At 41.1% G+C, this 25482-nt stretch overlaps 40 non-coding genes across 40 annotated transcripts; all 40 read left to right on the forward strand.

The window, feature by feature from the left end:
• Positions 1-174: 174 nt before the first annotated feature.
• Positions 175-293, forward strand: LOC141317781 (5S ribosomal RNA). Its single transcript, XR_012352138.1, has one exon. It is a non-coding gene; the product is annotated as a 5S ribosomal RNA (ribosomal RNA).
• A 753-nt stretch (positions 294-1046) lies between these two features.
• Positions 1047-1165, forward strand: LOC141301320 (5S ribosomal RNA). The gene has a single exon (XR_012342156.1). It is a non-coding gene; the product is annotated as a 5S ribosomal RNA (ribosomal RNA).
• Positions 1166-1249: 84 nt separating this feature from the next.
• Positions 1250-1368, forward strand: LOC141317659 (5S ribosomal RNA). The gene has a single exon (XR_012352024.1). It is a non-coding gene; the product is annotated as a 5S ribosomal RNA (ribosomal RNA).
• An 84-nt stretch (positions 1369-1452) lies between these two features.
• LOC141310723 (5S ribosomal RNA) lies at positions 1453-1571 on the forward strand. The gene has a single exon (XR_012348207.1). It is a non-coding gene; the product is annotated as a 5S ribosomal RNA (ribosomal RNA).
• An 84-nt stretch (positions 1572-1655) lies between these two features.
• On the forward strand, positions 1656-1774 carry LOC141301327 (5S ribosomal RNA). Its single transcript, XR_012342157.1, has one exon. It is a non-coding gene; the product is annotated as a 5S ribosomal RNA (ribosomal RNA).
• A 753-nt stretch (positions 1775-2527) lies between these two features.
• LOC141301335 (5S ribosomal RNA) lies at positions 2528-2646 on the forward strand. The gene has a single exon (XR_012342158.1). It is a non-coding gene; the product is annotated as a 5S ribosomal RNA (ribosomal RNA).
• A 753-nt stretch (positions 2647-3399) lies between these two features.
• LOC141318949 (5S ribosomal RNA) lies at positions 3400-3518 on the forward strand. The gene has a single exon (XR_012353233.1). It is a non-coding gene; the product is annotated as a 5S ribosomal RNA (ribosomal RNA).
• An 84-nt stretch (positions 3519-3602) lies between these two features.
• On the forward strand, positions 3603-3721 carry LOC141301343 (5S ribosomal RNA). Its single transcript, XR_012342159.1, has one exon. It is a non-coding gene; the product is annotated as a 5S ribosomal RNA (ribosomal RNA).
• Positions 3722-4474: 753 nt separating this feature from the next.
• LOC141301350 (5S ribosomal RNA) lies at positions 4475-4593 on the forward strand. Its single transcript, XR_012342160.1, has one exon. It is a non-coding gene; the product is annotated as a 5S ribosomal RNA (ribosomal RNA).
• Positions 4594-5346: 753 nt separating this feature from the next.
• On the forward strand, positions 5347-5465 carry LOC141318124 (5S ribosomal RNA). The gene has a single exon (XR_012352458.1). It is a non-coding gene; the product is annotated as a 5S ribosomal RNA (ribosomal RNA).
• Positions 5466-5549: 84 nt separating this feature from the next.
• Positions 5550-5668, forward strand: LOC141301356 (5S ribosomal RNA). Its single transcript, XR_012342161.1, has one exon. It is a non-coding gene; the product is annotated as a 5S ribosomal RNA (ribosomal RNA).
• A 753-nt stretch (positions 5669-6421) lies between these two features.
• On the forward strand, positions 6422-6540 carry LOC141318016 (5S ribosomal RNA). Its single transcript, XR_012352358.1, has one exon. It is a non-coding gene; the product is annotated as a 5S ribosomal RNA (ribosomal RNA).
• Positions 6541-6624: 84 nt separating this feature from the next.
• Positions 6625-6743, forward strand: LOC141301364 (5S ribosomal RNA). Its single transcript, XR_012342162.1, has one exon. It is a non-coding gene; the product is annotated as a 5S ribosomal RNA (ribosomal RNA).
• A 1422-nt stretch (positions 6744-8165) lies between these two features.
• LOC141301371 (5S ribosomal RNA) lies at positions 8166-8284 on the forward strand. Its single transcript, XR_012342163.1, has one exon. It is a non-coding gene; the product is annotated as a 5S ribosomal RNA (ribosomal RNA).
• A 753-nt stretch (positions 8285-9037) lies between these two features.
• On the forward strand, positions 9038-9156 carry LOC141318126 (5S ribosomal RNA). The gene has a single exon (XR_012352460.1). It is a non-coding gene; the product is annotated as a 5S ribosomal RNA (ribosomal RNA).
• Positions 9157-9240: 84 nt separating this feature from the next.
• LOC141301387 (5S ribosomal RNA) lies at positions 9241-9359 on the forward strand. Its single transcript, XR_012342165.1, has one exon. It is a non-coding gene; the product is annotated as a 5S ribosomal RNA (ribosomal RNA).
• Positions 9360-10112: 753 nt separating this feature from the next.
• Positions 10113-10231, forward strand: LOC141301394 (5S ribosomal RNA). Its single transcript, XR_012342166.1, has one exon. It is a non-coding gene; the product is annotated as a 5S ribosomal RNA (ribosomal RNA).
• Positions 10232-10315: 84 nt separating this feature from the next.
• On the forward strand, positions 10316-10434 carry LOC141317662 (5S ribosomal RNA). The gene has a single exon (XR_012352026.1). It is a non-coding gene; the product is annotated as a 5S ribosomal RNA (ribosomal RNA).
• An 84-nt stretch (positions 10435-10518) lies between these two features.
• Positions 10519-10637, forward strand: LOC141318434 (5S ribosomal RNA). Its single transcript, XR_012352751.1, has one exon. It is a non-coding gene; the product is annotated as a 5S ribosomal RNA (ribosomal RNA).
• A 753-nt stretch (positions 10638-11390) lies between these two features.
• LOC141310734 (5S ribosomal RNA) lies at positions 11391-11509 on the forward strand. Its single transcript, XR_012348218.1, has one exon. It is a non-coding gene; the product is annotated as a 5S ribosomal RNA (ribosomal RNA).
• Positions 11510-11593: 84 nt separating this feature from the next.
• LOC141301402 (5S ribosomal RNA) lies at positions 11594-11712 on the forward strand. Its single transcript, XR_012342167.1, has one exon. It is a non-coding gene; the product is annotated as a 5S ribosomal RNA (ribosomal RNA).
• A 753-nt stretch (positions 11713-12465) lies between these two features.
• LOC141295012 (5S ribosomal RNA) lies at positions 12466-12584 on the forward strand. The gene has a single exon (XR_012340996.1). It is a non-coding gene; the product is annotated as a 5S ribosomal RNA (ribosomal RNA).
• Positions 12585-12668: 84 nt separating this feature from the next.
• LOC141317663 (5S ribosomal RNA) lies at positions 12669-12787 on the forward strand. The gene has a single exon (XR_012352027.1). It is a non-coding gene; the product is annotated as a 5S ribosomal RNA (ribosomal RNA).
• Positions 12788-13539: 752 nt separating this feature from the next.
• On the forward strand, positions 13540-13658 carry LOC141295023 (5S ribosomal RNA). The gene has a single exon (XR_012340997.1). It is a non-coding gene; the product is annotated as a 5S ribosomal RNA (ribosomal RNA).
• Positions 13659-13742: 84 nt separating this feature from the next.
• Positions 13743-13861, forward strand: LOC141301410 (5S ribosomal RNA). Its single transcript, XR_012342168.1, has one exon. It is a non-coding gene; the product is annotated as a 5S ribosomal RNA (ribosomal RNA).
• Positions 13862-14614: 753 nt separating this feature from the next.
• Positions 14615-14733, forward strand: LOC141317782 (5S ribosomal RNA). The gene has a single exon (XR_012352139.1). It is a non-coding gene; the product is annotated as a 5S ribosomal RNA (ribosomal RNA).
• Positions 14734-15486: 753 nt separating this feature from the next.
• LOC141315994 (5S ribosomal RNA) lies at positions 15487-15605 on the forward strand. Its single transcript, XR_012351182.1, has one exon. It is a non-coding gene; the product is annotated as a 5S ribosomal RNA (ribosomal RNA).
• An 84-nt stretch (positions 15606-15689) lies between these two features.
• Positions 15690-15808, forward strand: LOC141317664 (5S ribosomal RNA). The gene has a single exon (XR_012352028.1). It is a non-coding gene; the product is annotated as a 5S ribosomal RNA (ribosomal RNA).
• Positions 15809-15892: 84 nt separating this feature from the next.
• Positions 15893-16011, forward strand: LOC141318435 (5S ribosomal RNA). Its single transcript, XR_012352752.1, has one exon. It is a non-coding gene; the product is annotated as a 5S ribosomal RNA (ribosomal RNA).
• A 753-nt stretch (positions 16012-16764) lies between these two features.
• LOC141310745 (5S ribosomal RNA) lies at positions 16765-16883 on the forward strand. The gene has a single exon (XR_012348229.1). It is a non-coding gene; the product is annotated as a 5S ribosomal RNA (ribosomal RNA).
• An 84-nt stretch (positions 16884-16967) lies between these two features.
• Positions 16968-17086, forward strand: LOC141301415 (5S ribosomal RNA). The gene has a single exon (XR_012342169.1). It is a non-coding gene; the product is annotated as a 5S ribosomal RNA (ribosomal RNA).
• Positions 17087-17839: 753 nt separating this feature from the next.
• LOC141301423 (5S ribosomal RNA) lies at positions 17840-17958 on the forward strand. The gene has a single exon (XR_012342170.1). It is a non-coding gene; the product is annotated as a 5S ribosomal RNA (ribosomal RNA).
• Positions 17959-18711: 753 nt separating this feature from the next.
• Positions 18712-18830, forward strand: LOC141318018 (5S ribosomal RNA). The gene has a single exon (XR_012352360.1). It is a non-coding gene; the product is annotated as a 5S ribosomal RNA (ribosomal RNA).
• Positions 18831-18914: 84 nt separating this feature from the next.
• On the forward strand, positions 18915-19033 carry LOC141317966 (5S ribosomal RNA). Its single transcript, XR_012352311.1, has one exon. It is a non-coding gene; the product is annotated as a 5S ribosomal RNA (ribosomal RNA).
• Positions 19034-22061: 3028 nt separating this feature from the next.
• Positions 22062-22180, forward strand: LOC141318436 (5S ribosomal RNA). The gene has a single exon (XR_012352753.1). It is a non-coding gene; the product is annotated as a 5S ribosomal RNA (ribosomal RNA).
• A 753-nt stretch (positions 22181-22933) lies between these two features.
• Positions 22934-23052, forward strand: LOC141310757 (5S ribosomal RNA). The gene has a single exon (XR_012348240.1). It is a non-coding gene; the product is annotated as a 5S ribosomal RNA (ribosomal RNA).
• An 84-nt stretch (positions 23053-23136) lies between these two features.
• On the forward strand, positions 23137-23255 carry LOC141301432 (5S ribosomal RNA). The gene has a single exon (XR_012342171.1). It is a non-coding gene; the product is annotated as a 5S ribosomal RNA (ribosomal RNA).
• Positions 23256-24008: 753 nt separating this feature from the next.
• Positions 24009-24127, forward strand: LOC141301438 (5S ribosomal RNA). The gene has a single exon (XR_012342172.1). It is a non-coding gene; the product is annotated as a 5S ribosomal RNA (ribosomal RNA).
• A 753-nt stretch (positions 24128-24880) lies between these two features.
• Positions 24881-24999, forward strand: LOC141318019 (5S ribosomal RNA). Its single transcript, XR_012352361.1, has one exon. It is a non-coding gene; the product is annotated as a 5S ribosomal RNA (ribosomal RNA).
• An 84-nt stretch (positions 25000-25083) lies between these two features.
• On the forward strand, positions 25084-25202 carry LOC141317967 (5S ribosomal RNA). Its single transcript, XR_012352312.1, has one exon. It is a non-coding gene; the product is annotated as a 5S ribosomal RNA (ribosomal RNA).
• Positions 25203-25482: the final 280 nt, after the last annotated feature.

The raw sequence follows: 25482 nt of genomic DNA on the forward strand, positions 1-25482 counted from the left end.
TGACCCCATTTTAGTCTTGTAACTCGGCTGATAAGGCCGATTGTTACACTTGGATGGGAGACCGCCTGGGAATACCAGGTGCTGTAAGCTTTTGCCTTTTCTTCACTATTTATATAATATGCTGGCTTTTACGGAGGCTGATCTTTAAATAGCCCACTTTTTGGAGCAGCCCTCGCTTACGGCCATACCGTGCTGAGAGCGCCCGATCTCGTCTGATCTCGGAAGCTAAGCAGCGTCGGGCCTGCTTAGTACTTGGGTGGGAGACCGCCTGGGAATACCAGGTGCTGTAAGCTTTTGCCTTTTCTTCACTATTTATATAATATGCTGGCTTTTAGAAAGACGTGTTTTACCGCTCTATTTATTACAATCATTTAAATGTATTATAGAGTTTTAAGTGTTTTACATGTTTTTTAGGCCCTTTTATTACTCTTAACATTTTAAGTGAGTGTGTGTCTTTAAAAAATGGATGGTTGGCCTGCCATGTGACTAGACACATGACAGGAAGCAGGAAGTACAACTGTATAAGAGAGCAGCATGACAAACAAAGGACAGTCACCAAACTGTTGGATTGAGGAGTTGCTAATTTTAGAGCTCACCTTTCCATTCACCACCTGCAAACTTTGGATTACACTTTCTGTGGATTGTATATACACCGGTGGACACTCACATTGGACTTATCAACACACTGGGATTCTTGGACTGTTTTTAGGGTATGGACAAATGAACTGTATTCTTTTAACAGCGTTTACCTCGTTTTATCGTGTTGTTTTAAAGTCTTTTATGTGAACCTTGTAAATAAACCAAATCTATTTAAACCAATCTTCTTTTATGTCTCATTCTTTTAACCACTAGTCATCTCTCACAGTTAAATCTGACCCCATTTTAGTCTTGTAACTCGGCCGATAAGGCCGATTGTTACACTTGGATGGGAGACCGCCTGGGAATACCAGGTGCTGTAAGCTTTTGCCTTTTCTTCACTATTTATATAATATGCTGGCTTTTACGGAGGCTGATCTTTAAATAGCCCACTTTTTGGAGCAGCCCTCGCTTACGGCCATACCGCGCTGAGAGCGCCCGATCTCGTCTGATCTCGGAAGCTAAGCAGCGTCGGGCCTGCTTAGTACTTGGATGGGAGACCGCCTGGGAATACCAGGTGCTGTAAGCTTTTGCCTTTTCTTCACTATTTATATAATATGCTGGCTTTTACGGAGGCTGATCTTTAAATGGCCCACTTTTTGGAGCAGCCCTCGCTTACGGCCATACTGCGCTGAGAGCGCCCGATCTCGTCTGATCTCGGAAGCTAAGCAGCGTCGGGCCTGCTTAGTACTTGGATGGGAGACCGCCTGGGAATACCAGGTGCTGTAAGCTTTTGCCTTTTCTTCACTATTTATATAATATGCTGGCTTTTACGGAGGCTGATCTTTAAATGGCCCACTTTTTGGAGCAGCCCTCGCTTACGGCCATACCGCGCTGAGAGCGCCCGATCTCGTCTGATCTCGGAAGCTAAACAGCGTCGGGCCTGTTTAGTACTTGGATGGGAGACCGCCTGGGAATACCAGGTGCTGTAAGCTTTTGTCTTTTCTTCACTATTTATATAATATGCTGGCTTTTACGGAGGCTGATCTTTAAATAGCCCACTTTTTGGAGCAGCCCTGGCTTACGGCCATACCGCGCTGAGAGCGCCCGATCTCGTCTGATCTCGGAAGCTAAGCAGCGTCGGGCCTGCTTAGTACTTGGATGGGAGACCGCCTGGGAATACCAGGTGCTGTAAGCTTTTGTCTTTTCTTCACTATTTATATAATATGCTGGCTTTTAGAAAGACGTGTTTTACCGCTCTATTTATTACAATCATTTAAATGTATTATAGAGTTTTAAGTGTTTTACATGTTTTTTAGGCCATTTTATTACTCTTAACATTTTAAGTGAGTGTGTGTCTTTAAAAAATGGATTGTTGGCCTGCCATGTGACTAGACACATGACAGGAAGCAGGAAGTACAACTGTATAAGAGAGCAGCATGACAAACAAAGGACAGTCACCAAACTGTTGGATTGAGGAGTTGCTAATTTTAGAGCTCACCTTTCCATTCACCACCTGCAAACTTTGGATTACACTTTCTGTGGATTGTATATACACCGGTGGACACTCACATTGGACTTATCAACACACTGGGATTCTTGGACTGTTTTTAGGGTATGGACAAATGAACTGTATTCTTTTAACAGCGTTTACCTCATTTTATCGTGTTGTTTTAAAGTCTTTTATGTGAACCTTGTAAATAAACCAAATCTATTTAAACCAATCTTCTTTTATGTCTCATTCTTTTAACCACTAGTCATCTCTCACAGTTAAATCTGACCCCATTTTAGTCTTGTAACTCGGCCGATAAGGCCGATTGTTACACTTGGATGGGAGACCGCCTGGGAATACCAGGTGCTGTAAGCTTTTGCCTTTTCTTCACTATTTATATAATATGCTGGCTTTTACGGAGGCTGATCTTTAAATAGCCCACTTTTTGGAGCAGCCCTCGCTTACGGCCATACCGCGCTGAGAGCGCCCGATCTCGTCTGATCTCGGAAGCTAAGCAGCGTCGGGCCTGCTTAGTACTTGGATGGGAGACCGCCTGGGAATACCAGGTGCTGTAAGCTTTTGCCTTTTCTTCACTATTTATATAATATGCTGGCTTTTAGAAAGACGTGTTTTACCGCTCTATTTATTACAATCATTTAAATGTATTATAGAGTTTTAAGTGTTTTACATGTTTTTTAGGCCATTTTATTACTCTTAACATTTTAAGTGAGTGTGTGTCTTTAAAAAATGGATGGTTGGCCTGCCATGTGACTAGACACATGACAGAAAGCAGGAAGTACAACTGTATAAGAGAGCAGCATGACAAACAAAGGACAGTCACCAAACTGTTGGATTGAGGAGTTGCTAATTTTAGAGCTCACCTTTCCATTCACCACCTGCAAACTTTGGATTACACTTTCTGTGGATTGTATATACACCGGTGGACACTCACATTGGACTTATCAACACACTGGGATTCTTGGACTGTTTTTAGGGTATGGACAAATGAACTGTATTCTTTTAACAGCGTTTACCTCGTTTTATCGTGTTGTTTTAAAGTCTTTTATGTGAACCTTGTAAATAAACCAAATCTATTTAAACCAATCTTCTTTTATGTCTCATTCTTTTAACCACTAGTCATCTCTCACAGTTAAATCTGACCCCATTTTAGTCTTGTAACTCGGCCGATAAGGCCGATTGTTACACTTGGATGGGAGACCGCCTGGGAATACCAGGTGCTGTAAGCTTTTGCCTTTTCTTCACTATTTATATAATATGCTGGCTTTTACGGAGGCTGATCTTTAAATGGCCCACTTTTTGGAGCAGCCCTCGCTTACCGCCATACCGCGCTGAGAGCGCCCGATCTCGTCTGATCTCGGAAGCTAAGCAGCGTCGGGCCTGTTTAGTACTTGGATGGTAGACCGCCTGGGAATACCAGGTGCTGTAAGCTTTTGCCTTTTCTTCACTATTTATATAATATGCTGGCTTTTACGGAGGCTGATCTTTAAATAGCCCACTTTTTGGAGCAGCCCTGGCTTACGGCCATACCGCGCTGAGAGCGCCCGATCTCGTCTGATCTCGGAAGCTAAGCAGCGTCGGGCCTGCTTAGTACTTGGATGGGAGACCGCCTGGGAATACCAGGTGCTGTAAGCTTTTGCCTTTTCTTCACTACTTATTTAAAATGCTGGCTTTTAGAAAGACGTGTTTTACCGCTCTATTTATTACAATCATTTAAATGTATTATAGAGTTTTAAGTGTTTTACATGTTTTTTAGGCCATTTTATTACTCTTAACATTTTAAGTGAGTGTGTGTCTTTAAAAAATGGATGGTTGGCCTGCCATGTGACTAGACACATGATAGGAAGCAGGAAGTACAACTGTATAAGAGAGCAGCATGACAAACAAAGGACAGTCACCAAACTGTTGGATTGAGGAGTTGCTAATTTTAGAGCTCACCTTTCCATTCACCACCTGCAAACTTTGGATTACACTTTCTGTGGATTGTATATACACCGGTGGAAACTCACATTGGACTTATCAACACACTGGGATTCTTGGACTGTTTTTAGGGTATGGACAAATAAACTGTATTCTTTTAACAGCGTTTACCTCATTTTATCGTGTTTTTTTAAAGTCTTTTATGTGAACCTTGTAAATAAACCAAATCTATTTAAACCAATCTTCTTTTATGTCTCATTCTTTTAACCACTAGTCATCTCTCACAGTTAAATCTGACCCCATTTTAGTCTTGTAACTCGGCCGATAAGGCCGATTGTTACACTTGGATGGGAGACCGCCTGGGAATACCAGGTGCTGTAAGCTTTTGCCTTTTCTTCACTATTTATATAATATGCTGGCTTTTACGGAGGCTGATCTTTAAATAGCCCACTTTTTGGAGCAGCCCTCGCTTACGGCCATACCGCGCTGAGAGCGCCCGATCTCGTCTGATCTCGGAAGCTAAGCAGCGTCGGGCCTGCTTAGTACTTGGATGGGAGACCGCCTGGGAATACCAGGTGCTGTAAGCTTTTGCCTTTTCTTCACTATTTATATAATATGCTGGCTTTTAGAAAGACGTGTTTTACCGCTCTATTTATTACAATCATTTAAATGTATTATAGAGTTTTAAGTGTTTTACATGTTTTTTAGGCCATTTTATTACTCTTAACATTTTAAGTGAGTGTGTGTCTTTAAAAAATGGATGGTTGGCCTGCCATGTGACTAGACACATGACAGAAAGCAGGAAGTACAACTGTATAAGAGAGCAGCATGACAAACAAAGGACAGTCACCAAACTGTTGGATTGAGGAGTTGCTAATTTTAGAGCTCACCTTTCCATTCACCACCTGCAAACTTTGGATTACACTTTCTGTGGATTGTATATACACCGGTGGACACTCACATTGGACTTATCAACACACTGGGATTCTTGGACTGTTTTTAGGGTATGGACAAATGAACTGTATTCTTTTAACAGCGTTTACCTCGTTTTATCGTGTTGTTTTAAAGTCTTTTATGTGAACCTTGTAAATAAACCAAATCTATTTAAACCAATCTTCTTTTATGTCTCATTCTTTTAACCACTAGTCATCTCTCACAGTTAAATCTGACCCCATTTTAGTCTTGTAACTCGGCCGATAAGGCCGATTGTTACACTTGGATGGGAGACCGCCTGGGAATACCAGGTGCTGTAAGCTTTTGCCTTTTCTTCACTATTTATATAATATGCTGGCTTTTACGGAGGCTGATCTTTAAATGGCCCACTTTTTGGAGCAACCCTCGCTTACGGCCATACGGCGCTGAGAGCGCCCGATCTCGTCTGATCTCGGAAGCTAAGCAGCGTCGGGCCTGTTTAGTACTTGGATGGGAGACCGCCTGGGAATACCAGGTGCTGTAAGCTTTTGCCTTTTCTTCACTATTTATATAATATGCTGGCTTTTACGGAGGCTGATCTTTAAATAGCCCACTTTTTGGAGCAGCCCTGGCTTACGGCCATACCGCGCTGAGAGCGCCCGATCTCGTCTGATCTCGGAAGCTAAGCAGCGTCGGGCCTGCTTAGTACTTGGATGGGAGACCGCCTGGGAATACCAGGTGCTGTAAGCTTTTGCCTTTTCTTCACTACTTATTTAAAATGCTGGCTTTTAGAAAGACGTGTTTTACCGCTCTATTTATTACAATCATTTAAATGTATTATAGAGTTTTAAGTGTTTTACATGTTTTTTAGGCCATTTTATTACTCTTAACATTTTAAGTGAGTGTGTGTCTTTAAAAAATGGATGGTTGGCCTGCCATGTGACTAGACACATGATAGGAAGCAGGAAGTACAACTGTATAAGAGAGCAGCATGACAAACAAAGGACAGTCACCAAACTGTTGGATTGAGGAGTTGCTAATTTTAGAGCTCACCTTTCCATTCACCACCTGCAAACTTTGGATTACACTTTCTGTGGATTGTATATACACCGGTGGACACTCACATTGGACTTATCAACACACTGGGATTCTTGGACTGTTTTTAGGGTATGGACAAATGAACTGTATTCTTTTAACAGCGTTTACCTCGTTTTATCGTGTTGTTTTAAAGTCTTTTATGTGAACCTTGTAAATAAACCAAATCTATTTAAACCAATCTTCTTTTATGTCTCATTCTTTTAACCACTAGTCATCTCTCACAGTTAAATCTGACCCCATTTTAGTCTTGTAACTCGGCTGATAAGGCCGATTGTTACACTTGGATGGGAGACCGCCTGGGAATACCAGGTGCTGTAAGCTTTTGCCTTTTCTTCACTATTTATATAATATGCTGGCTTTTACGGAGGCTGATCTTTAAATGGCCCACTTTTTGGAGCAACCCTCGCTTACCGCCATACCGCGCTGAGAGCGCCCGATCTCGTCTGATCTCGGAAGCTAAGCAGCGTCGGGCCTGTTTAGTACTTGGATGGGAGACCGCCTGGGAATACCAGGTGCTGTAAGCTTTTGCCTTTTCTTCACTATTTATATAATATGCTGGCTTTTACGGAGGCTGATCTTTAAATAGCCCACTTTTTGGAGCAGCCCTGGCTTACGGCCATACCGCGCTGAGAGCGCCCGATCTCGTCTGATCTCGGAAGCTAAGCAGCGTCGGGCCTGCTTAGTACTTGGATGGGAGACCGCCTGGGAATACCAGGTGCTGTAAGCTTTTGCCTTTTCTTCACTACTTATTTAAAATGCTGGCTTTTAGAAAGACGTGTTTTACCGCTCTATTTATTACAATCATTTAAATGTATTATAGAGTTTTAAGTGTTTTACATGTTTTTTAGGCCATTTTATTACTCTTAACATTTTAAGTGAGTGTGTGTCTTTAAAAAATGGATGGTTGGCCTGCCATGTGACTAGACACATAATAGGAAGCAGGAAGTACAACTGTATAAGAGAGCAGCATGACAAACAAAGGACAGTCACCAAACTGTTGGATTGAGGAGTTGCTAATTTTAGAGCTCACCTTTCCATTCACCACCTGCAAACTTTGGATTACACTTTCTGTGGATTGTATATACACCGGTGGAAACTCACATTGGACTTATCAACACACTGGGATTCTTGGACTGTTTTTAGGGTATGGACAAATAAACTGTATTCTTTTAACAGCGTTTACCTCATTTTATCGTGTTGTTTTAAAGTCTTTTATGTGAACCTTGTAAATAAACCAAATCTATTTAAACCAATCTTCTTTTATGTCTCATTCTTTTAACCACTAGTCATCTCTCACAGTTAAATCTGACCCCATTTTAGTCTTGTAACTCGGCCGATAAGGCCGATTGTTACACTTGGATGGGAGACCGCCTGGGAATACCAGGTGCTGTAAGCTTTTGCCTTTTCTTCACTATTTATATAATATGCTGGCTTTTAGAAAGACGTGTTTTACCGCTCTATTTATTACAATCATTTAAATGTATTATAGAGTTTTAAGTGTTTTACATGTTTTTTAGGCCATTTTATTACTCTTAACATTTTAAGTGAGTGTGTGTCTTTAAAAAATGGATGGTTGGCCTGCCATGTGACTAGACACATGACAGGAAGCAGGAAGTACAACTGTATAAGAGAGCAGCATGACAAACAAAGGACAGTCACCAAACTGTTGGATTGAGGAGTTGCTAATTTTAGAGCTCACCTTTCCATTCACCACCTGCAAACTTTGGATTACACTTTCTGTGGATTGTATATACACCGGTGGAAACTCACATTGGACTTATCAACACACTGGGATTCTTGGACTGTTTTTAGGGTATGGACAAATGAACTGTATTCTTTTAACAGCGTTTACCTCATTTTATCGTGTTGTTTTAAAGTCTTTTATGTGAACCTTGTAAATAAACCAAATCTATTTAAACCAATCTTCTTTTATGTCTCATTCTTTTAACCACTAGTCATCTCTCACAGTTAAATCTGACCCCATTTTAGTCTTGTAACTCGGCCGATAAGGCCGATTGTTACACTTGGATGGGAGACCGCCTGGGAATACCAGGTGCTGTAAGCTTTTGCCTTTTCTTCACTATTTATATAATATGCTGGCTTTTACGGAGGCTGATCTTTAAATAGCCCACTTTTTGGAGCAGCCCTCGCTTACGGCCATACCGCGCTGAGAGCGCCCGATCTCGTCTGATCTCGGAAGCTAAGCAGCGTCGGGCCTGCTTAGTACTTGGATGGGAGACCGCCTGGGAATACCAGGTGCTGTAAGCTTTTGCCTTTTCTTCACTATTTATATAATATGCTGGCTTTTAGAAAGACGTGTTTTACCGCTCTATTTATTACAATCATTTAAATGTATTATAGAGTTTTAAGTGTTTTACATGTTTTTTAGGCCATTTTATTACTCTTAACATTTTAAGTGAGTGTGTGTCTTTAAAAAATGGATGGTTGGCCTGCCATGTGACTAGACACATGACAGAAAGCAGGAAGTACAACTGTATAAGAGAGCAGCATGACAAACAAAGGACAGTCACCAAACTGTTGGATTGAGGAGTTGCTAATTTTAGAGCTCACCTTTCCATTCACCACCTGCAAACTTTGGATTACACTTTCTGTGGATTGTATATACACCGGTGGACACTCACATTGGACTTATCAACACACTGGGATTCTTGGACTGTTTTTAGGGTATGGACAAATGAACTGTATTCTTTTAACAGCGTTTACCTCGTTTTATCGTGTTGTTTTAAAGTCTTTTATGTGAACCTTGTAAATAAACCAAATCTATTTAAACCAATCTTCTTTTATGTCTCATTCTTTTAACCACTAGTCATCTCTCACAGTTAAATCTGACCCCATTTTAGTCTTGTAACTCGGCCGATAAGGCCGATTGTTACACTTGGATGGGAGACCGCCTGGGAATACCAGGTGCTGTAAGCTTTTGCCTTTTCTTCACTATTTATATAATATGCTGGCTTTTACGGAGGCTGATCTTTAAATGGCCCACTTTTTGGAGCAACCCTCGCTTACGGCCATACGGCGCTGAGAGCGCCCGATCTCGTCTGATCTCGGAAGCTAAGCAGCGTCGGGCCTGTTTAGTACTTGGATGGGAGACCGCCTGGGAATACCAGGTGCTGTAAGCTTTTGCCTTTTCTTCACTATTTATATAATATGCTGGCTTTTACGGAGGCTGATCTTTAAATAGCCCACTTTTTGGAGCAGCCCTGGCTTACGGCCATACCGCGCTGAGAGCGCCCGATCTCGTCTGATCTCGGAAGCTAAGCAGCGTCGGGCCTGCTTAGTACTTGGATGGGAGACCGCCTGGGAATACCAGGTGCTGTAAGCTTTTGCCTTTTCTTCACTACTTATTTAAAATGCTGGCTTTTAGAAAGACGTGTTTTACCGCTCTATTTATTACAATCATTTAAATGTATTATAGAGTTTTAAGTGTTTTACATGTTTTTTAGGCCATTTTATTACTCTTAACATTTTAAGTGAGTGTGTGTCTTTAAAAAATGGATGGTTGGCCTGCCATGTGACTAGACACATGATAGGAAGCAGGAAGTACAACTGTATAAGAGAGCAGCATGACAAACAAAGGACAGTCACCAAACTGTTGGATTGAGGAGTTGCTAATTTTAGAGCTCACCTTTCCATTCACCACCTGCAAACTTTGGATTACACTTTCTGTGGATTGTATATACACCGGTGGACACTCACATTGGACTTATCAACACACTGGGATTCTTGGACTGTTTTTAGGGTATGGACAAATGAACTGTATTCTTTTAACAGCGTTTACCTCGTTTTATCGTGTTGTTTTAAAGTCTTTTATGTGAACCTTGTAAATAAACCAAATCTATTTAAACCAATCTTCTTTTATGTCTCATTCTTTTAACCACTAGTCATCTCTCACAGTTAAATCTGACCCCATTTTAGTCTTGTAACTCGGCTGATAAGGCCGATTGTTACACTTGGATGGGAGACCGCCTGGGAATACCAGGTGCTGTAAGCTTTTGCCTTTTCTTCACTATTTATATAATATGCTGGCTTTTACGGAGGCTGATCTTTAAATAGCCCACTTTTTGGAGCAGCCCTGGCTTACGGCCATACCGCGCTGAGAGCGCCCGATCTCGTCTGATCTCGGAAGCTAAGCAGCGTCGGGCCTGCTTAGTACTTGGATGGGAGACCGCCTGGGAATACCAGGTGCTGTAAGCTTTTGCCTTTTCTTCACTATTTATATAATATGCTGGCTTTTACGGAGGCTGATCTTTAAATGGCCCACTTTTTGGAGCAGCCCTCGCTTACGGCCATACTGCGCTGAGAGCGCCCGATCTCGTCTGATCTCGGAAGCTAAGCAGCGTCGGGCCTGCTTAGTACTTGGATGGGAGACCGCCTGGGAATACCAGGTGCTGTAAGCTTTTGCCTTTTCTTCACTATTTATATAATATGCTGGCTTTTACGGAGGCTGATCTTTAAATAGCCCACTTTTTGGAGCAGCCCTCGCTTACGGCCATACTGCGCTGAGAGCGCCCGATCTCGTCTGATCTCGGAAGCTAAGCAGCGACGGGCCTGCTTAGTACTTGGATGGGAGACCGCCTGGGAATACCAGGTGCTGTAAGCTTTTGCCTTTTCTTCACTATTTATATAATATGCTGGCTTTTAGAAAGACGTGTTTTACCGCTCTATTTATTACAATCATTTAAATGTATTATAGAGTTTTAAGTGTTTTACATGTTTTTTAGGCCATTTTATTACTCTTAACATTTTAAGTGAGTGTGTGTCTTTAAAAAATGGATGGTTGGCCTGCCATGTGACTAGACACATGACAGAAAGCAGGAAGTACAACTGTATAAGAGAGCAGCATGACAAACAAAGGACAGTCACCAAACTGTTGGATTGAGGAGTTGCTAATTTTAGAGCTCACCTTTCCATTCACCACCTACAAACTTTGGATTACACTTTCTGTGGATTGTATATACACCGGTGGACACTCACATTGGACTTATCAACACACTGGGATTCTTGGACTGTTTTTAGGGTATGGACAAATGAACTGTATTCTTTTAACAGCGTTTACCTCGTTTTATCGTGTTGTTTTAAAGTCTTTTATGTGAACCTTGTAAATAAACCAAATCTATTTAAACCAATCTTCTTTTATGTCTCATTCTTTTAACCACTAGTCATCTCTCACAGTTAAATCTGACCCCATTTAAGTCTTGTAACTCGGCTGATAAGGCCGATTGTTACACTTGGATGGGAGACCGCCTGGGAATACCAGGTGCTGTAAGCTTTTGCCTTTTCTTCACTATTTATATAATATGCTGGCTTTTACGGAGGCTGATCTTTAAATGGCCCACTTTTTGGAGCAGCCCTCGCTTACGGCCATACCGCGCTGAGAGCGCCCGATCTCGTCTGATCTCGGAAGCTAAACAGCGTCGGGCCTGTTTAGTACTTGGATGGGAGACCGCCTGGGAATACCAGGTGCTGTAAGCTTTTGTCTTTTCTTCACTATTTATATAATATGCTGGCTTTTACGGAGGCTGATCTTTAAATAGCCCACTTTTTGGAGCAGCCCTGGCTTACGGCCATACCGCGCTGAGAGCGCCCGATCTCGTCTGATCTCGGAAGCTAAGCAGCGTCGGGCCTGCTTAGTACTTGGATGGGAGACCGCCTGGGAATACCAGGTGCTGTAAGCTTTTGTCTTTTCTTCACTATTTATATAATATGCTGGCTTTTAGAAAGACGTGTTTTACCGCTCTATTTATTACAATCATTTAAATGTATTATAGAGTTTTAAGTGTTTTACATGTTTTTTAGGCCATTTTATTACTCTTAACATTTTAAGTGAGTGTGTGTCTTTAAAAAATGGATGGTTGGCCTGCCATGTGACTAGACACATGACAGGAAGCAGGAAGTACAACTGTATAAGAGAGCAGCATGACAAACAAAGGACAGTCACCAAACTGTTGGATTGAGGAGTTGCTAATTTTAGAGCTCACCTTTCCATTCACCACCTGCAAACTTTGGATTACACTTTCTGTGGATTGTATATACACCGGTGGACACTCACATTGGACTTATCAACACACTGGGATTCTTGGACTGTTTTTAGGGTATGGACAAATGAACTGTATTCTTTTAACAGCGTTTACCTCATTTTATCGTGTTGTTTTAAAGTCTTTTATGTGAACCTTGTAAATAAACCAAATCTATTTAAACCAATCTTCTTTTATGTCTCATTCTTTTAACCACTAGTCATCTCTCACAGTTAAATCTGACCCCATTTTAGTCTTGTAACTCGGCCGATAAGGCCGATTGTTACACTTGGATGGGAGACCGCCTGGGAATACCAGGTGCTGTAAGCTTTTGCCTTTTCTTCACTATTTATATAATATGCTGGCTTTTACGGAGGCTGATCTTTAAATGGCCCACTTTTTGGAGCAACCCTCGCTTACGGCCATACCGCGCTGAGAGCGCCCGATCTCGTCTGATCTCGGAAGCTAAGCAGCGTCGGGCCTGTTTAGTACTTGGATGGGAGACCGCCTGGGAATACCAGGTGCTGTAAGCTTTTGCCTTTTCTTCACTATTTATATAATATGCTGGCTTTTACGGAGGCTGATCTTTAAATAGCCCACTTTTTGGAGCAGCCCTCGCTTACGGCCATACTGCGCTGAGAGCGCCCGATCTCGTCTGATCTCGGAAGCTAAGCAGCGTCGGGCCTGCTTAGTACTTGGATGGGAGACCGCCTGGGAATACCAGGTGCTGTAAGCTTTTGCCTTTTCTTCACTACTTATTTAAAATGCTGGCTTTTAGAAAGACGTGTTTTACCGCTCTATTTATTACAATCATTTAAATGTATTATAGAGTTTTAAGTGTTTTACATGTTTTTAGGCCATTTTATTACTCTTAACATTTTAAGTGAGTGTGTGTCTTTAAAAAATGGATGGTTGGCCTGCCATGTGACTAGACACATGATAGGAAGCAGGAAGTACAACTGTATAAGAGAGCAGCATGACAAACAAAGGACAGTCACCAAACTGTTGGATTGAGGAGTTGCTAATTTTAGAGCTCACCTTTCCATTCACCACCTGCAAACTTTGGATTACACTTTCTGTGGATTGTATATACACCGGTGGAAACTCACATTGGACTTATCAACACACTGGGATTCTTGGACTGTTTTTAGGGTATGGACAAATAAACTGTATTCTTTTAACAGCGTTTACCTCATTTTATCGTGTTGTTTTAAAGTCTTTTATGTGAACCTTGTAAATAAACCAAATCTATTTAAACCAATCTTCTTTTATGTCTCATTCTTTTAACCACTAGTCATCTCTCACAGTTAAATCTGACCCCATTTTAGTCTTGTAACTCGGCCGATAAGGCCGATTGTTACACTTGGATGGGAGACCGCCTGGGAATACCAGGTGCTGTAAGCTTTTGCCTTTTCTTCACTATTTATATAATATGCTGGCTTTTACGGAGGCTGATCTTTAAATGGCCCACTTTTTGGAGCAACCCTCGCTTACGGCCATACCGCGCTGAGAGCGCCCGATCTCGTCTGATCTCGGAAGCTAAGCAGCGTCGGGCCTGTTTAGTACTTGGATGGGAGACCGCCTGGGAATACCAGGTGCTGTAAGCTTTTGCCTTTTCTTCACTATTTATATAATATGCTGGCTTTCACGGAGGCTGATCTTTAAATAGCCCACTTTTTGGAGCAGCCCTGGCTTACGGCCATACCGCGCTGAGAGCGCCCGATCTCGTCTGATCTCGGAAGCTAAGCAGCGTCGGGCCTGCTTAGTACTTGGATGGGAGACCGCCTGGGAATACCAGGTGCTGTAAGCTTTTGCCTTTTCTTCACTACTTATTTAAAATGCTGGCTTTTAGAAAGACGTGTTTTACCGCTCTATTTATTACAATCATTTAAATGTATTATAGAGTTTTAAGTGTTTTACATGTTTTTTAGGCCATTTTATTACTCTTAACATTTTAAGTGAGTGTGTGTCTTTAAAAAATGGATGGTTGGCCTGCCATGTGACTAGACACATGATAGGAAGCAGGAAGTACAACTGTATAAGAGAGCAGCATGACAAACAAAGGACAGTCACCAAACTGTTGGATTGAGGAGTTGCTAATTTTAGAGCTCACCTTTCCATTCACCACCTGCAAACTTTGGATTACACTTTCTGTGGATTGTATATACACCGGTGGACACTCACATTGGACTTATCAACACACTGGGATTCTTGGACTGTTTTTAGGGTATGGACAAATGAACTGTATTCTTTTAACAGCGTTTACCTCGTTTTATCGTGTTGTTTTAAAGTCTTTTATGTGAACCTTGTAAATAAACCAAATCTATTTAAACCAATCTTCTTTTATGTCTCATTCTTTTAACCACTAGTCATCTCTCACAGTTAAATCTGACCCCATTTTAGTCTTGTAACTCGGCTGATAAGGCCGATTGTTACACTTGGATGGGAGACCGCCTGGGAATACCAGGTGCTGTAAGCTTTTGCCTTTTCTTCACTATTTATATAATATGCTGGCTTTTACGGAGGCTGATCTTTAAATAGCCCACTTTTTGGAGCAGCCCTCGCTTACGGCCATACCGTGCTGAGAGCGCCCGATCTCGTCTGATCTCGGAAGCTAAGCAGCGTCGGGCCTGCTTAGTACTTGGGTGGGAGACCGCCTGGGAATACCAGGTGCTGTAAGCTTTTGCCTTTTCTTCACTATTTATATAATATGCTGGCTTTTAGAAAGACGTGTTTTACCGCTCTATTTATTACAATCATTTAAATGTATTATAGAGTTTTAAGTGTTTTACATGTTTTTTAGGCCCTTTTATTACTCTTAACATTTTAAGTGAGTGTGTGTCTTTAAAAAATGGATGGTTGGCCTGCCATGTGACTAGACACATGACAGGAAGCAGGAAGTACAACTGTATAAGAGAGCAGCATGACAAACAAAGGACAGTCACCAAACTGTTGGATTGAGGAGTTGCTAATTTTAGAGCTCACCTTTCCATTCACCACCTGCAAACTTTGGATTACACTTTCTGTGGATTGTATATACACCGGTGGACACTCACATTGGACTTATCAACACACTGGGATTCTTGGACTGTTTTTAGGGTATGGACAAATGAACTGTATTCTTTTAACAGCGTTTACCTCGTTTTATCGTGTTGTTTTAAAGTCTTTTATGTGAACCTTGTAAATAAACCAAATCTATTTAAACCAATCTTCTTTTATGTCTCATTCTTTTAACCACTAGTCATCTCTCACAGTTAAATCTGACCCCATTTTAGTCTTGTAACTCGGCCGATAAGGCCGATTGTTACACTTGGATGGGAGACCGCCTGGGAATACCAGGTGCTGTAAGCTTTTGCCTTTTCTTCACTATTTATATAATATGCTGGCTTTTACGGAGGCTGATCTTTAAATAGCCCACTTTTTGGAGCAGCCCTCGCTTACGGCCATACCGCGCTGAGAGCGCCCGATCTCGTCTGATCTCGGAAGCTAAACAGCGTCGGGCCTGCTTAGTACTTGGATGGGAGACCGCCTGGGAATACCAGGTGCTGTAAGCTTTTGCCTTTTCTTCACTATTTATATAATATGCTGGCTTTTACGGAGGCTGATCTTTAAATGGCCCACTTTTTGGAGCAGCCCTCGCTTACGGCCATACTGCGCTGAGAGCGCCCGATCTCGTCTGATCTCGGAAGCTAAGCAGCGTCGGGCCTGCTTAGTACTTGGATGGGAGACCGCCTGGGAATACCAGGTGCTGTAAGCTTTTGCCTTTTCTTCACTATTTATATAATATGCTGGCTTTTACGGAGGCTGATCTTTAAATAGCCCACTTTTTGGAGCAGCCCTCGCTTACGGCCATACTGCGCTGAGAGCGCCCGATCTCGTCTGATCTCGGAAGCTAAGCAGCGACGGGCCTGCTTAGTACTTGGATGGGAGACCGCCTGGGAATACCAGGTGCTGTAAGCTTTTGCCTTTTCTTCACTATTTATATAATATGCTGGCTTTTAGAAAGATGTGTTTTACCGCTCTATTTATTACAATCATTTAAATGTATTATAGAGTTTTAAGTGTTTTACATGTTTTTTAGGCCATTTTATTACTCTTAACATTTTAAGTGAGTGTGTGTCTTTAAAAAATGGATGGTTGGCCTGCCATGTGACTAGACACATGACAGAAAGCAGGAAGTACAACTGTATAAGAGAGCAGCATGACAAACAAAGGACAGTCACCAAACTGTTGGATTGAGGAGTTGCTAATTTTAGAGCTCACCTTTCCATTCACCACCTACAAACTTTGGATTACACTTTCTGTGGATTGTATATACACCGGTGGACACTCACATTGGACTTATCAACACACTGGGATTCTTGGACTGTTTTTAGGGTATGGACAAATGAACTGTATTCTTTTAACAGCGTTTACGTCGTTTTATCGTGTTGTTTTAAAGTCTTTTATGTGAACCTTGTAAATAAACCAAATCTATTTAAACCAATCTTCTTTTATGTCTCATTCTTTTAACCACTAGTCATCTCTCACAGTTAAATCTGACCCCATTTAAGTCTTGTAACTCGGCTGATAAGGCCGATTGTTACACTTGGATGGGAGACCGCCTGGGAATACCAGGTGCTGTAAGCTTTTGCCTTTTCTTCACTATTTATATAATATGCTGGCTTTTACGGAGGCTGATCTGTAAATGGCCCACTTTTTGGAGCAGCCCTCGCTTACGGCCATACCGCGCTGAGAGCGCCCGATCTCGTCTGATCTCGGAAGCTAAACAGCGTCGGGCCTGTTTAGTACTTGGATGGGAGACCGCCTGGGAATACCAGGTGCTGTAAGCTTTTGTCTTTTCTTCACTATTTATATAATATGCTGGCTTTTACGGAGGCTGATCTTTAAATAGCCCACTTTTTGGAGCAGCCTTGGCTTACGGCCATACCGCGCTGAGAGCGCCCGATCTCGTCTGATCTCGGAAGCTAAGCAGCGTCGGGCCTGCTTAGTACTTGGATGGGAGACCGCCTGGGAATACCAGGTGCTGTAAGCTTTTGTCTTTTCTTCACTATTTATATAATATGCTGGCTTTTAGAAAGACGTGTTTTACCGCTCTATTTATTACAATCATTTAAATGTATTATAGAGTTTTAAGTGTTTTACATGTTTTTTAGGCCATTTTATTACTCTTAACATTTTAAGTGAGTGTGTGTCTTTAAAAAATGGATGGTTGGCCTGCCATGTGACTAGACACATGACAGGAAGCAGGAAGTACAACTGTATAAGAGAGCAGCATGACAAACAAAGGACAGTCACCAAACTGTTGGATTGAGGAGTTGCTAATTTTAGAGCTCACCTTTCCATTCACCACCTGCAAACTTTGGATTACACTTTCTGTGGATTGTATATACACCGGTGGACACTCACATTGGACTTATCAACACACTGGGATTCTTGGACTGTTTTTAGGGTATGGACAAATGAACTGTATTCTTTTAACAACGTTTACCTCATTTTATCGTGTTGTTTTAAAGTCTTTTATGTGAACCTTGTAAATAAACCAAATCTATTTAAACCAATCTTCTTTTATGTCTCATTCTTTTAACCACTAGTCATCTCTCACAGTTAAATCTGACCCCATTTTAGTCTTGTAACTCGGCCGATAAGGCCGATTGTTACACTTGGATGGGAGACCGCCTGGGAATACCAGGTGCTGTAAGCTTTTGCCTTTTCTTCACTATTTATATAATATGCTGGCTTTTACGGAGGCTGATCTTTAAATAGCCCACTTTTTGGAGCAGCCCTCGCTTACGGCCATACCGCGCTGAGAGCGCCCGATCTCGTCTGATCTCGGAAGCTAAGCAGCGTCGGGCCTGCTTAGTACTTGGATGGGAGACCGCCTGGGAATACCAGGTGCTGTAAGCTTTTGCCTTTTCTTCACTATTTATATAATATGCTGGCTTTTAGAAAGACGTGTTTTACCGCTCTATTTATTACAATCATTTAAATGTATTATAGAGTTTTAAGTGTTTTACATGTTTTTTAGGCCATTTTATTACTCTTAACATTTTAAGTGAGTGTGTGTCTTTAAAAAATGGATGGTTGGCCTGCCATGTGACTAGACACATGACAGAAAGCAGGAAGTACAACTGTATAAGAGAGCAGCATGACAAACAAAGGACAGTCACCAAACTGTTGGATTGAGGAGTTGCTAATTTTAGAGCTCACCTTTCCATTCACCACCTGCAAACTTTGGATTACACTTTCTGTGGATTGTATATACACCGGTGGACACTCACATTGGACTTATCAACACACTGGGATTCTTGGACTGTTTTTAGGGTATGGACAAATGAACTGTATTCTTTTAACAGCGTTTACCTCGTTTTATCGTGTTGTTTTAAAGTCTTTTATGTGAACCTTGTAAATAAACCAAATCTATTTAAACCAATCTTCTTTTATGTCTCATTCTTTTAACCACTAGTCATCTCTCACAGTTAAATCTGACCCCATTTTAGTCTTGTAACTCGGCCGATAAGGCCGATTGTTACACTTGGATGGGAGACCGCCTGGGAATACCAGGTGCTGTAAGCTTTTGCCTTTTCTTCACTATTTATATAATATGCTGGCTTTTACGGAGGCTGATCTTTAAATGGCCCACTTTTTGGAGCAACCCTCGCTTACCGCCATACCGCGCTGAGAGCGCCCGATCTCGTCTGATCTCGGAAGCTAAGCAGCGTCGGGCCTGTTTAGTACTTGGATGGGAGACCGCCTGGGAATACCAGGTGCTGTAAGCTTTTGCCTTTTCTTCACTATTTATATAATATGCTGGCTTTTACGGAGGCTGATCTTTAAATAGCCCACTTTTTGGAGCAGCCCTGGCTTACGGCCATACCGCGCTGAGAGCGCCCGATCTCGTCTGATCTTGGAAGCTAAGCAGCGTCGGGCCTGCTTAGTACTTGGATGGGAGACCGCCTGGGAATACCAGGTGCTGTAAGCTTTTGCCTTTTCTTCACTACTTATTTAAAATGCTGGCTTTTAGAAAGACGTGTTTTACCGCTCTATTTATTACAATCATTTAAATGTATTATAGAGTTTTAAGTGTTTTACATGTTTTTTAGGCCATTTTATTACTCTTAACATTTTAAGTGAGTGTGTGTCTTTAACCCTCTGGGGCCCGGGGGTGTTTTGGGGCCCTGAAGAAGTTTTGACATGCCTTGACATTTGTGCTTTTTTCAGTATGTTAAAAACATATTAATATCCTAAATCTAAATACATTGTATTTAGCACAAATTGGACTACAAAAATATGTAAGCAACATGAATGTACACTTTTAAGTTTTTGAGAAAACAATGTTTATGCGTGCATTTTGAAAAACTAAATTTTTGAAGTCACTGAAATAAGGTCATCTAACACATAGAGAATATTTATTCTCGGGACTTTCGAGAATTGGATGTGGTAGGCTTGGTTTTTTTCTACCAAATGATGTGAAAATCATCTAGTTCACTTGTTTTCACAAAACAGTATATAGATTTAAATTTTTGAAGACACTTTTTGTTTAGAGTGGCTGTATGCGAGAAGGCGTGAATGATCATGAATAATGCTGTGATTTACACCTGAGAAGACAAAGACCTGCATAATGAGCCGCATAATGAGCCATTCAGTCGGATGTTGACTGAGAGGAAACAACAGAAAGAATAAAGGAAAAATGAAAGGACAAAATACATATATATTTAGTTTGAAGCGTATTTTGAATATATTTAACTATCACACAAAATAACTTGTCTTTCACTTGTGAGTGCAGTTAAACTTTTTATTAGGAACAAAAGTAATAAACACAGAAGTCAAGATGTCGAGGGTGCAATATCCAAATCACTTGCAGGAAACTTGAACACAGGAAAACGGGGAACAGCAGAAACTGCAAAGAAAACAAGTAGATGTGAGCAACACAATGATCTGACAAAGACAGAGCTAACATGGAGAAAACACATACACTACCAGCCAAACTTTTTATTATTAAAAGTTTTTTTTTTTTTTAAGTGAGCAGTTTTTTTTACATAGTAAACCTATTTCACAAAATTAGATAATTATTTTTCTTTAAAAAAGTACCTTTGACTGGTAGTGTATAGCATAGGCGTATAACAGTTAGGTGCAAATAAAACAGTGTGAGATAAATACAGGTGTAAGGTTTGTAATGAAGTGATACAGGAGAAACCATACATCTTCTACCTTTCATACAGATTACTTAAAAAGAGAATAGTAGTTTTTTATTTGAATTGGTTTATGTAAAAGTAAACATTTCAAGCTTTCTACAAGTAAATGCATTATGTCTGTGAGGCACGTAATCACTTAGATTTAGGTTTCATGCACGTTAGTTTCATGTATGTGTCTGTGTAAAGATATAACAGACAGTGAAGGCAGAGCGCGTGCCCTGACTGTTTTCTTATTTTCATAAAAGCACAGTGTATACAAATAAAAATATACCCTCTACAGTTTCGAATGATGTATTGGTTGTATTTGTACGATCAAAACTGACGGAGAATTTTACATTCTTTTCGGAGTTATTACAAAAGCGTGCCTCAAATGCGCCAGCGCGTTTTTCGACCAAAGTTGAAACATCCTGTCATCATGAGACATTTAGATGCAGTGAAATGAAACATACTTTATAATGTTTCACTTGCTGTAGTCAGGAAATACAGTTGGCAAAAAGTCTTAACTGGTAAAATGTGTGCACATTCTGTCACAGTAACAACTTACAAATATAAAAGAAAAAAACTTACTTGTGTAAATATCTCATCTGCTGGTTCACGCTGTGTCTCATATAATGTTCATCTTCTGAAGTAAGTTTTATTCCTGACAGCCCATCTTCTTCCAGAAAGGACTAACTTGAAAGAAAAGAAACTGCTTTCTCCTTTGTTTACCGTGATGTGGGCGTCTACTTTTGGCGCGGCGCCCTCACATGGACGATTTGAATATGAAAGACTGGAATCGCTCTTGGGCGTGATCTAATTAAAACTAATGAAGCAGACAAGAGAGACTGGACATCGTGTTGGTTTCATACGGATTACTTTATCACAGAATATTTGATTTCAATAAACATTACTTTATTTGAAAGTATAGATATCAAGCTTTCTCTAGACATATTGCTCATGTCTCTGTGTTGTGTATTGGCTGAGTTATAGTCTATTTTAATGACGCGTTTCTGAATGAAGATCACGGAGATCAACGCGGCAGACAGCACACCCTTTTTGTTTTCTTTATTTTGTAAAATCACAATATTTTTTTGGTTTTGTGAGTATATACAAATAAAAGTAGACCCTTTACAGATTCGATTGATGTACTGCTTTTATCTGTACAATCAGAAATGACCGAGTAATTGAAGTTCCTTTTGGGAAACTGCCACAAAACGCGTATACGCGTGTTTGGACCCCAGGGGGTTAAAAAATGGATGGTTGGCCTGCCATGTGACTAGACACATGATAGGAAGCAGGAAGTACAACTGTATAAGAGAGCAGCATGACAAACAAAGGACAGTCACCAAACTGTTGGATTGAGGAGTTGCTAATTTTAGAGCTCACCTTTCCATTCACCACCTGCAAACTTTGGATTACACTTTCTGTGGATTGTATATACACCGGTGGAAACTCACATTGGACTTATCAACACACTGGGATTCTTGGACTGTTTTTAGGGTATGGACAAATAAACTGTATTCTTTTAACAGCGTTTACCTCATTTTATCGTGTTGTTTTAAAGTCTTTTATGTGAACCTTGTAAATAAACCAAATCTATTTAAACCAATCTTCTTTTATGTCTCATTCTTTTAACCACTAGTCATCTCTCACAGTTAAATCTGACCCCATTTTAGTCTTGTAACTCGGCCGATAAGGCCGATTGTTACACTTGGATGGGAGACCGCCTGGGAATACCAGGTGCTGTAAGCTTTTGCCTTTTCTTCACTATTTATATAATATGCTGGCTTTTACGGAGGCTGATCTTTAAATAGCCCACTTTTTGGAGCAGCCCTCGCTTACGGCCATACTGCGCTGAGAGCGCCCGATCTCGTCTGATCTCGGAAGCTAAGCAGCGACGGGCCTGCTTAGTACTTGGATGGGAGACCGCCTGGGAATACCAGGTGCTGTAAGCTTTTGCCTTTTCTTCACTATTTATATAATATGCTGGCTTTTAGAAAGACGTGTTTTACCGCTCTATTTATTACAATCATTTAAATGTATTATAGAGTTTTAAGTGTTTTACATGTTTTTTAGGCCATTTTATTACTCTTAACATTTTAAGTGAGTGTGTGTCTTTAAAAAATGGATGGTTGGCCTGCCATGTGACTAGACACATGACAGAAAGCAGGAAGTACAACTGTATAAGAGAGCAGCATGACAAACAAAGGACAGTCACCAAACTGTTGGATTGAGGAGTTGCTAATTTTAGAGCTCACCTTTCCATTCACCACCTACAAACTTTGGATTACACTTTCTGTGGATTGTATATACACCGGTGGACACTCACATTGGACTTATCAACACACTGGGATTCTTGGACTGTTTTTAGGGTATGGACAAATGAACTGTATTCTTTTAACAGCGTTTACGTCGTTTTATCGTGTTGTTTTAAAGTCTTTTATGTGAACCTTGTAAATAAACCAAATCTATTTAAACCAATCTTCTTTTATGTCTCATTCTTTTAACCACTAGTCATCTCTCACAGTTAAATCTGACCCCATTTAAGTCTTGTAACTCGGCTGATAAGGCCGATTGTTACACTTGGATGGGAGACCGCCTGGGAATACCAGGTGCTGTAAGCTTTTGCCTTTTCTTCACTATTTATATAATATGCTGGCTTTTACGGAGGCTGATCTGTAAATGGCCCACTTTTTGGAGCAGCCCTCGCTTACGGCCATACCGCGCTGAGAGCGCCCGATCTCGTCTGATCTCGGAAGCTAAACAGCGTCGGGCCTGTTTAGTACTTGGATGGGAGACCGCCTGGGAATACCAGGTGCTGTAAGCTTTTGTCTTTTCTTCACTATTTATATAATATGCTGGCTTTTACGGAGGCTGATCTTTAAATAGCCCACTTTTTGGAGCAGCCCTGGCTTACGGCCATACCGCGCTGAGAGCGCCCGATCTCGTCTGATCTCGGAAGCTAAGCAGCGTCGGGCCTGCTTAGTACTTGGATGGGAGACCGCCTGGGAATACCAGGTGCTGTAAGCTTTTGCCTTTTCTTCACTATTTATATAATATGCTGGCTTTTAGAAAGACGTGTTTTACCGCTCTATTTATTACAATCATTTAAATGTATTATAGAGTTTTAAGTGTTTTACATGTTTTTTAGGCCATTTTATTACTCTTAACATTTTAAGTGAGTGTGTGTCTTTAAAAAATGGATGGTTGGCCTGCCATGTGACTAGACACATGACAGGAAGCAGGAAGTACAACTGTATAAGAGAGCAGCATGACAAACAAAGGACAGTCACCAAACTGTTGGATTGAGGAGTTGCTAATTTTAGAGCTCACCTTTCCATTCACCACCTGCAAACTTTGGATTACACTTTCTGTGGATTGTATATACACCGGTGGACACTCACATTGGACTTATCAACACACTGGGATTCTTGGACTGTTTTTAGGGTATGGACAAATGAACTGTATTCTTTTAACAGCGTTTACCTCATTTTATCGTGTTGTTTTAAAGTCTTTTATGTGAACCTTGTAAATAAACCAAATCTATTTAAACCAATCTTCTTTTATGTCTCATTCTTTTAACCACTAGTCATCTCTCACAGTTAAATCTGACCCCATTTTAGTCTTGTAACTCGGCCGATAAGGCCGATTGTTACACTTGGATGGGAGACCGCCTGGGAATACCAGGTGCTGTAAGCTTTTGCCTTTTCTTCACTATTTATATAATATGCTGGCTTTTACGGAGGCTGATCTTTAAATAGCCCACTTTTTGGAGCAGCCCTCGCTTACGGCCATACCGCGCTGAGAGCGCCCGATCTCGTCTGATCTCGGAAGCTAAGCAGCGTCGGGCCTGCTTAGTACTTGGATGGGAGACCGCCTGGGAATACCAGGTGCTGTAAGCTTTTGCCTTTTCTTCACTATTTATATAATATGCTGGCTTTTAGAAAGACGTGTTTTACCGCTCTATTTATTACAATCATTTAAATGTATTATAGAGTTTTAAGTGTTTTACATGTTTTTTAGGCCATTTTATTACTCTTAACATTTTAAGTGAGTGTGTGTCTTTAAAAAATGGATGGTTGGCCTGCCATGTGACTAGACACATGACAGAAAGCAGGAAGTACAACTGTATAAGAGAGCAGCATGACAAACAAAGGACAGTCACCAAACTGTTGGATTGAGGAGTTGCTAATTTTAGAGCTCACCTTTCCATTCACCACCTGCAAACTTTGGATTACACTTTCTGTGGATTGTATATACACCGGTGGACACTCACATTGGACTTATCAACACACTGGGATTCTTGGACTGTTTTTAGGGTATGGACAAATGAACTGTATTCTTTTAACAGCGTTTACCTCGTTTTATCGTGTTGTTTTAAAGTCTTTTATGTGAACCTTGTAAATAAACCAAATCTATTTAAACCAATCTTCTTTTATGTCTCATTCTTTTAACCACTAGTCATCTCTCACAGTTAAATCTGACCCCATTTTAGTCTTGTAACTCGGCCGATAAGGCCGATTGTTACACTTGGATGGGAGACCGCCTGGGAATACCAGGTGCTGTAAGCTTTTGCCTTTTCTTCACTATTTATATAATATGCTGGCTTTTACGGAGGCTGATCTTTAAATGGCCCACTTTTTGGAGCAACCCTCGCTTACCGCCATACCGCGCTGAGAGCGCCCGATCTCGTCTGATCTCGGAAGCTAAGCAGCGTCGGGCCTGTTTAGTACTTGGATGGGAGACCGCCTGGGAATACCAGGTGCTGTAAGCTTTTGCCTTTTCTTCACTATTTATATAATATGCTGGCTTTTACGGAGGCTGATCTTTAAATAGCCCACTTTTTGGAGCAGCCCTGGCTTACGGCCATACCGCGCTGAGAGCGCCCGATCTCGTCTGATCTTGGAAGCTAAGCAGCGTCGGGCCTGCTTAGTACTTGGATGGGAGACCGCCTGGGAATACCAGGTGCTGTAAGCTTTTGCCTTTTCTTCACTACTTATTTAAAATGCTGGCTTTTAGAAAGACGTGTTTTACCGCTCTATTTATTACAATCATTTAAATGTATTATAGAGTTTTAAGTGTTTTACATGTTTTTTAGGCCATTTTATTACTCTTAACATTTTAAGTGAGTGTGTGTCTTTAAAAAATGGATGGTTGGCCTGCCATGTGACTAGACACATGATAGGAAGCAGGAAGTACAACTGTATAAGAGAGCAGCATGACAAACAAAGGACAGTCACCAAACTGTTGGATTGAG

Source organism: Garra rufa, chromosome 1, assembly GCF_049309525.1.
Source record: "Garra rufa chromosome 1, GarRuf1.0, whole genome shotgun sequence".
Classification (NCBI taxonomy): Eukaryota; Metazoa; Chordata; class Actinopteri; order Cypriniformes; family Cyprinidae; genus Garra; species Garra rufa.